General features: G+C 48.1%; 1 non-coding gene across 1 annotated transcript; it reads left to right on the top strand.

The window, feature by feature from the left end:
• Window positions 1-7,521: 7,521 nt before the first annotated feature.
• Window positions 7,522-7,662, top strand: LOC132242454 (small nucleolar RNA SNORA48). The gene has a single exon (XR_009454641.1). It is a non-coding gene; the product is annotated as a small nucleolar RNA SNORA48 (small nucleolar RNA).
• The last annotated feature ends 943 nt before the right edge of the window (window positions 7,663-8,605 follow it).

Genomic DNA, 8,605 nt, shown 5'->3' with positions numbered 1-8,605 from the left:
TGAATCTGTAGCTGTTGTACTCCTAACTGTAAGTTGCAGCACTTACTCATTCTTCTGCCCCCTGCACCCAGCCTGGTAACTGGCAGAGAAGGCCCTCTGGAGCTTATAATTTACTGGCTAAGGCAGGCAGCCAAGTAAGCACATGGAACTAAATGTGCAATGACAGTTGTGTTAAAGCCGGGAAGGAATAGGATGCAATAAATAATGTAAAGAATATGGTGTTAAGGAGGGTGGGCAAGGAGGGCCTCCTGGAGCAGTGACCTGCAGGTTGGGAGAGACAGGGTGGGGAGGGAGCCAGCTGCGATAAGAGCTAGAGCTCTCTTTCCAATGGCAGAGTCTGGAGAAGATGCTCAGGGGGAGGAAAGGAGGAAGAACAGGTCTTAGGTGGCTGAAGGAGAATGCATTTGGTGTCTGCCACATCTTTACGTACTTCCATGACACTTTTGTCCATGTCACCGATCTTTCTGGCAAGGAATCCATCTGCCACGTGACTGCTGGGATGAAGGTAAAGGCTGACCGAGATGAGTCCTCTCGATATGCCACCCTGTTGGCTACCTAGAGTGTGGCCCAGAAGTGCAAGGAGCTGGGCATCACTGCCCTCTGCATCAAATTCCAGGCCACAGGAGGAAATAGGACCAGGATCCCCTGGACCAGGGGCCCAATCAGCTCTCAGAGCCCTTGCCCACTAGGGACGAAGATGGCAGATTGAAGATGTCACTCATCCCCTCCAATGGCACCCACAGGAAGGCAGGTCACCTAGGTCACTGTGAACAGGACTCTTCAAATTATTTGTTTCTGTTAATAAATTGCCTTTGTATGAGCTAAAAACAAAAAGGAGAGATTTCCAGACAAAGGAAGAACAGGTACGAAGGTCCCGAGGGATCAAGATCTGGGTGTTGAAAGACCCGAAAGGAGGCCAGGGTGACTGGGGAGGAAGGAGAGTAGAATAAAAAAAGCAACCCGTTTGGAGTCAGGCCTGAGTTGGATCATTTAACTCAGGTAGAGTTTGGATTGGTTTGGAGTATAACAGGAAACCGTGGAAAAGTTTAAGTGATGAGGATGAAAGGATGCCTAATGGGATAAACTGGCAGCTAGACAGTGACTCTGTGGGGTGGGGGAAAAAGGATGAAAAGCAAGAAAATTGAACATCTCTAAACTCCTTTTGAAGACCATGGATAACTTAAAACCACCTATGGAATTCCAGTTCTAGGAATATTTTCCAAGAAAAGAATTGGTCAAAGGCACAAAAAAGTGCATGCACCCATGTTTATTACAGCTTTACTTAAAATAGAAAAATACCACCCCCTCCCCAAACCTAAATGTCCATCTGCAAGAAATGGTTATACTAGTATAAAGTTTTGCTTAAACATATAATGGAATTGTATGTACCCTTTAAAAATGCTGATATCTGAAAAAAATAAAAATAAAAATAAAAATGCTGATATCTGAGATACACTATTAAAACAATGAAGTTTTATAAAATCATATCTTCATTTTATTTATTTATTTATTTATTTAATATATTTTATTGATTTTTTACAGAGAGGAAGGGAGAGGGATAGAGAGTTAGAAACATCGATGAGAGAGAAACATTCATCAGCTGCCTCCTGCACATCCCCTACTGAGGATGTGCCCACAACCAAGGTACATGTCCTTGACTGGAATCGAACCTGGGACCCTTCAGTCCACAGGCCAACGCTCTATCCACTGAGCCAAACTGGTTAGGCCTCATATCTTCATTTTAAAAAGGATGTTGTAAGAATAGAAAAAGGCTGGAATAGACAAAATGTGAGTAATGGTATCCTCTGGTTAGTAGAATTTAAAATGACTTTTATCTTCAAGAAAGAAGTCTTTTAAGTAGGAGTATAAGGTGGTTTCAGATATGCTTTTGAAGATGACTGTGGTTGCTACAAAGAATGAATTGTAGAGGGGAAGGTGAAGCAGAGAGACAGGGCTATTTCCGTGGTTAGAAAAGAACTGATGGTGTTTACACTATGAGGGAGGCAGAGAGAGGTGGACAGATTTTAGGTGTAATTAGGAAGTAGGAACAACAAGATTCAGTACTCATCAAACACATACAGTGTTTCAGGCATTGTGCTAGGTACTAAGAATATGGAAGTGAATAAATCAGATAAATTCCTGTCCTGTTCATTAAGGCAGTGTGATGGACAGTGGGGTGCTGAAGCTGGTTTGTACTGGCTTACAAGAGCTCGTCACATTTCCAGCAATTTTGACAGCTGGTTGTTGAAAACCAGCCATTATTAAAAATTGAGTTATGTAAACTTAAAATTAAATACATTTTGTTAAAGTCAAAGATAATAGCCCTAGCTCTTGTTGCCCAGTGGTTAGTGTGTCAGTCTGCACACCAAAGGGCCGTGGGTTCGATTCCTGGTGAAGGGCACATACCTGGGTTGCAGGTTCATCCCTGGCCCCAGACAGGACACATGCAGAAGGCAACCAATCAGTGTGTCTCTCTCACATTGATGTTTCTCTCTCCCCGCTTCCCCCCTCCCTCCCTCCTTTCCTCACCCCCTCCCTCCCTACCTCTCTCCCTCCCTTCCACTCTCTCTAAAAATCAATGGGAAAATATCCTCAGGTGGAGATTAACAACAACAACAAAAAAGTAAAAGATAATAAATACTCAAAACTCATCACTTCCTAATTATTTTGCTGCACTTTACTCTGACCTGTGCTCTTGAGCTTGTTTACATCTGTCGGGTCTGCCCGGTGGAAATACTATATCGGAAGTAGCATGTTGCTGTGCTACTTTTTCTTTCAACTGCACATTTGGATGCCTTGTTAGTAGCCTAAAGATGGCTGTGATATTTACATCACAGAAATTAACAAATGCTACAAACCGGCCTTTTATCCTCTGGAGAGCTGGCCCTGAAACATGTCCCAGCACACGCCTTGGCAGGGCGGAGCTCACTCCCAGGAGTCAGGCCGCAGAGCTTCATCGTGGCTCTACCACTTGATAACAGTGGGACTTGGCTAACATGCCTAATGGCAGTGTCTGTCCTCATTTGTAAAGTGGGACTAATATTATCGTGTGTGTGTATATATATGTGTGTGTGATTTAATGAGATAAATCTTGTTAAGTGCTTAGCACAGTGCCAGGCACCTACATGTGCCCATAGATATGAGCAAATCCTATATAATAAAAGTTTAATATGCAAATTGACCGAATAGCCGAATGACTGGTTGCTATGACATGCGCTGACCACCAGGGGGCAGACACTCAATGCAGGAGCTGCCCCCAGCCTGCAGGCCCTGATAGCCTGCCAGCCACCCTCTTGGTCCCTTCCCCCAGCCAGCAGGCTCTGATCGCCCAATGGGGAACAGGGAACATCGGGTGGCAGATGTGGGCGGTGCCAGGCCAAGGCCCCTGCCCTGCTGGTTGTCCCACACACAGAGGGCAACCAGCGGCGGAGGGTGCGGCTGGTGAGCGGGCAGAATGGCCAACCTCTAGGTCTCTCCCCCCAGCCTGCAGGCTCTGATCGCCTGATGGCAAACGGGGAACTAGGGGTGGGTGGCATTGGGGGGTGGGGCCGGCTTCTGGCAGCTGGGGAAGATGGTCCTGATTATAGGCCACGCCTAGAGACCCTACCCATGCATGAACTTCGGGCACCGGGCCTCTCTCTCTCTCTCTCTCTCTCTCTCTCTCTCTCTCTCTCTATATATATATATATATATATATATATATATAAAAGGCTAATATGCTAAGTGTCCGACCATCCGACTGGTCACTATGATGCACGCTGACCACCAGGGGGCAGACGCTCAATGCAGGAGCTTCTGAGCTGCAGTGACTTGGCAGAAGTGGTTCTCAGGTGACACATCCCAAAACCAAGAGGAGGGAGCTCGATTCCTCATGGGGCTGCGTGATTCCACCTTTGGCCGTGGGTTATGTTGTTGCTGGGGCACTGTTGGCCCTGAATCTGGTTTACTGCACACTGGCATTTGAGTTCCACACCCTGTATGACAGCAACTTTGCAGAGTGCCCTCTCGCACTCCAGGACCCCTTGGGATGTCGGAGAGTGGGTTTCGGCCTGATCCTTGCAGGCCAGGCTGAGGGACCTCACCTGCTGGAGGGACCCTCATCACTCCACAGACGCCAGGGAGGGACTGAAGGAGGTTGGCTCCAGGGCGTGTCCAGCCTGTGTCACCTAGTCCCACCCCACTGGCCACATTCTAATTAATTTCCTTTCAATGTGCACGAATCCGTGTACCAGGTTACTAGTTATTATTATAATGATTTATTCATAGAGAAGCAAGAATGGATGATGTAGGAAAGCCCATTATAGACAGAGCCAGTAAAAATGCACATGTTGGAGGACTCATTTGGGAGCAGTGGGCTCTTTTTGGTGCCTGGAACTTTACCCCTAAGCTCTCTCAGTTTGGGGAAAGGACGGGTCCAGTCTCTGCTTCCTGGAGCACACAGCCAGGCAGTAGGCCCAGCACACCAGCACTCAGCGGCCCAGGGGAAATGACTGGGGTCGGAGAGTGCGGATCAGCAGCAGGGCAGGCTGGACGTGGCCATTCCAAGGACAGTGGGTCAGTGTTCAGCTTAGATGTGGCCCCTGGCAATGCAAGAGGAAGCTCTGTCCATGCAGACTCTGTAGGGGAAGCAGAAAGCTACCTGTCAGGAGGACTGAGAAGACTACATGGAAAAGCAGACAGTTGGGATTTTCAGGGCTGGAATTCCCCAGAAAATCAAACAAGAGGTTGAAGGCCCCCGACCACCTCCCCCCCACCCCCCCCCCCGCCCCCGGGCAGCAGAGATTTGCAGAGGAAGAGATTGTGCCACTGAGGGGAGGGAGGGAGGGAGGGAGAAAGACGGTGAGAGGTGATTTTGGGGGGGGAAAAAACTCCTGGGCTCTGTCTCTGGTTGAAGGGTGGGAGCGCACTGACACCTGCAGCCTCCAGGGGGCGCTCAGGGCCCAGTGAGGACAATCACTTTCTCTTCAGCTCAGGTCAGAGAGCTGGGAAGGACTCCAGGACAAGAATAAATGCCACCTCAACCGAGAAGAGAAGCAAGGCCAGCCCAACCTTGGATCCTCTGAGAAGAGTTGCCTTGTGCCCTGTGACCAGCACCAGATGGACAACATATCCACTACTTGGTTTCCAAACGGTTAGTCCTCTGCCTGTCGGCTCCTGCTCAGAACCTGAGCTTCCCCCTGAGCTGCCTGCCCTGCAGAAGTCTCTGCGGAACTACTCCTGGGGCTGGCAGGAAGACTCCTATACTGCTATCTAAGCCATCTTAGGGTAGACAAGCAAATTAGGACACAGTGAAAAGAGAACATAAAGCCCTCTTCTGCGATAGTTCAGGGGTGAGGGAACCAGAGCTGTGTGGGAAGAAGAGGTCAAGTGGAAAACCCGTCATCCAGTGCATGTGCTTTCTCCCCTCGAAGAGCCGCTACCGAGGGGAGGCTGCACCAGCAGATCCGAGCAGGGCCCCGATGAAATGACTACTGAAGACCCTCACTATGTGTGTGTGTGTTTGTTTGTTTGGGGGGTGGGGCACTGTTAGTGAGTAGGTGTGAAAGCTTCCATCTCCCGAGGGAGGCTCAGTGAAAGCTGTAGAACACACAGACACCATTCTGGAGCTAAAAACAGACGCTGAGGGTGTTGCTGGTACAAGGGGCTCAGGAGGGAGAGTTCAGGAAAGTTCTATAAGATTTTAGAGGCTGAGAGTGAAAGAAGAGGTGGGGGGGAGCCTGGGAGTAGTGGTTTCCAGGGCCTGGTGCCCAGCTGCTGGGGTGGAGCAGGTCCAGCCAGGGTCACCCTGCAGAGGGAGAGAGTGGGTGTTGGGCATCTGCTGTAGGAGCCTTGGCATTACCCATGCTGCCAAGGGCTAGGGGAGTCCAGCTTTGTCCACTAACCAATGGGGAGGAATGAGGCTAACAAGGCACATTTATAAGTCTGGAGAGGACACTGAGCGCGATGGCAGAGGCCGGTGACATGTTGTTCCAGAGGTCCCAGAAATCTTTGTTTTCCGGTTGGGAGGAGCTTTTGCAGAGTACAAAAGGGATGTGAGACCTTTGCTAAGGTTGTTTAGGGCAATGGTAGGGCGGCACAGGTGCCGGAGTTCTTGTCCCAGCATCAAGAAGGGTTCAGGAATCTGGAAAAGGCTGCGTGTAGATGACATAGGAATCCAGGGACTAATAAAGAGTCCGGAGACAAGATATAATTTTGAAAGGCATGGGGGGTCAGAGGACCTTGAGCTAAAGGAACTGAAGACTCCCTCCTTGTCTAGGACCCTTGCTTTTATTAACACAATTTGTCCTAAGGCAAGGTGGAGATAATACACTACAAAGGGTAAGGTTTCAAAGGGTACAGAAGCATTGTCAGTTTGGGGAAATTAGCCTACGGCTGTTCAGGTGTTTGGCCAGTAGGAGGCAATAACATGTAGATTAAGATGCCCTTTAACTGTCTGGCAGCCACAATCAGTTTCCTATTCAGGTTTGGGGAAATGCCTTTAGCCATTCCCAACAGGTGACTACATGTGTGACTCAACCCTGTTGAGTCCCCAAGTTTCATCAACCTTTTGATGAAACTCTTGAAATTATGACATGCTGGAATTGGTCTACGGCACACAGGGTCATCTGAGAGGGATCAGGACTCTTTCAGGCTGGACTAAGGAAATAGGGGTCCTGGAACCAGTCAGCCTGGCCCATAGCTGACTCTGCTTATATTTGCCTTTGGCCTCAGCAGGGAGTCTCAGGTGGGAATGGGACAGGCTTTGGGAGAGGTCCTGGGAAGTACTGAAGATAGTAGGTACTAGAGATCCCAGGTGAGTTCCCAGGACTAGAGGAAGAGAGGGATGTAGGGCTGGGACACTGAGCCCTGTGACCAGCACTGGGATGGCCAACATGTGCACAGGAAAGAGAAACTAAACCATAAGATGAAGGACAGTGACAAGGGAACCTGTGACCCCTCGATCACAATATGCCTTCCATCATAACAACCCCTGCCCAGGCCCTGATATTTCCCCTTATCCCAGGAGGAAAATTGCCAGTTATTTGTCTGCAACACTAGTCAGTACTTGAAATCTATTTTTTCATTCAACAAATATTACTGAGCACCTATTATATGCCAGGTACAATTTGTTGTGGAGAAAATCTAATAGTATACAAATAAGTAGACAGATAAAATATTTTAATAAGTGACATAAAGGAAAGAAACATGGGTTTGAAATGGCTGGATAAGGTGGTCATGAAGGGCTTCATTGAGAAGATAGCATTTCAGCAAGAATTGGCTGTAAATATTGTGAAACCCATGGCAGTTCTATTTATTCTATGATGGGTAAATAAAGCACTTTTTCCATATTGTGAAAAGTACCAAGAAAGAGTAATTACTAGCAGTGCTCTCTGGGAGAAAAACAACTTTTCCTGTCCCATTGCGGTCAGCCCCTTCCCTCCCAGTGATTTTTTGTAAAGTTCTTTGCTACTGGGAGTGGGGCCAGGGTGGGAGTCGGACATTGATGGTGAAATCTTAATGACTTTTCAAGGGCAAAGCTGATGACCCAGTGTGCAAGGAGACACCTATTTGGTGGCGGTGCTCTTATAATAGTCAGGGGCAAAGCAGATGTATAGTCCTTAGCTCATCCTAGCTTGTTGCCTGTCTTGGTGGCCAGAGCTGTTTCATGTTTGGGGCACTGAAAAGAAAAGAAAACAAAAGAAAAGAAAAAAGAAAAGAAAAGAAAAGAAAAGAAAAGAGAAAAGAAAAGAAAAGCTGATAATGCTTGGGAATGCCCCAGAAAGGCCCTTAGTGGAACTTGGAAATAGCTGTTCTCTGAGTGTTTCTAAGTATGTTTGTGTGTGTGCTTGCTAAGTATATATAAGTATCAGTGTCTTTAGCTGTCTTGGAGCAGGGCTTGACATCTAGTACACAAAAATGTTAGTGTCCTTCTCTTCTTTCCTCCCCATTATAGACGTAAATCTAATCACAGAAAGGCGATCTTCAATCAGTCTACCCACTTCCTTAATCTTATGGGCAACCAGATCCATCACCAAGGTGATGAGAGTCACAACTGGGCATCAGTGGCATGGGCTAGTCACTGCTCAAAAGTCATTGAAGCCCTAGTTGGCTTGGCTCAGTGGATAGAACGTCAGCTTGTGGACTGAAGGCCCTGGGTTTGATTCTGGTCAAGGGCACAAGCCCAGGTTGCAGGCTTGATTCCAGTAGGGGGTGTGCAGGAGGCAACCAATCAATGATTCTCTCTCATCATTGATGTTTCTATCTCTCTCTCCTTTTCCTTCCTCTCTGAAATCAATCTCTATATAAAAGGCTAATATGCTAAGTGTCCCTCCCACCGTCCAACTGATTGCTATGATGCGCACTGACCACCAGGGGGCAGACGCTCAATGCAGGAGCTGCTGAGCTGCAGTGACTTGACAACAGTGGTTCTCCGGTGACACACCCCGAAACCAGAGAGGAGGGAGCCCCGATTCCTCAAGGGGTCACGTGATTCCACCTTGGGCCGTGGGTTATGTTGTTGCTGGGGCACTGTTGGCCCTGAATCTGGTTTACTGCACACTCGCGTTTGCGTTCCACACACTGTATGACAGCAACTTTGCAGAGTGCTCTCTCACACTCCAGGACC

The sequence above is a fragment of the Myotis daubentonii genome, chromosome 9 (assembly GCF_963259705.1).
Source record: "Myotis daubentonii chromosome 9, mMyoDau2.1, whole genome shotgun sequence".
Lineage (NCBI taxonomy): Eukaryota > Metazoa > Chordata > Mammalia > Chiroptera > Vespertilionidae > Myotis > Myotis daubentonii.
Note: the sequence above shows the minus strand (reverse complement) of the source record. Positions and strands in the feature narration are given on the sequence as shown.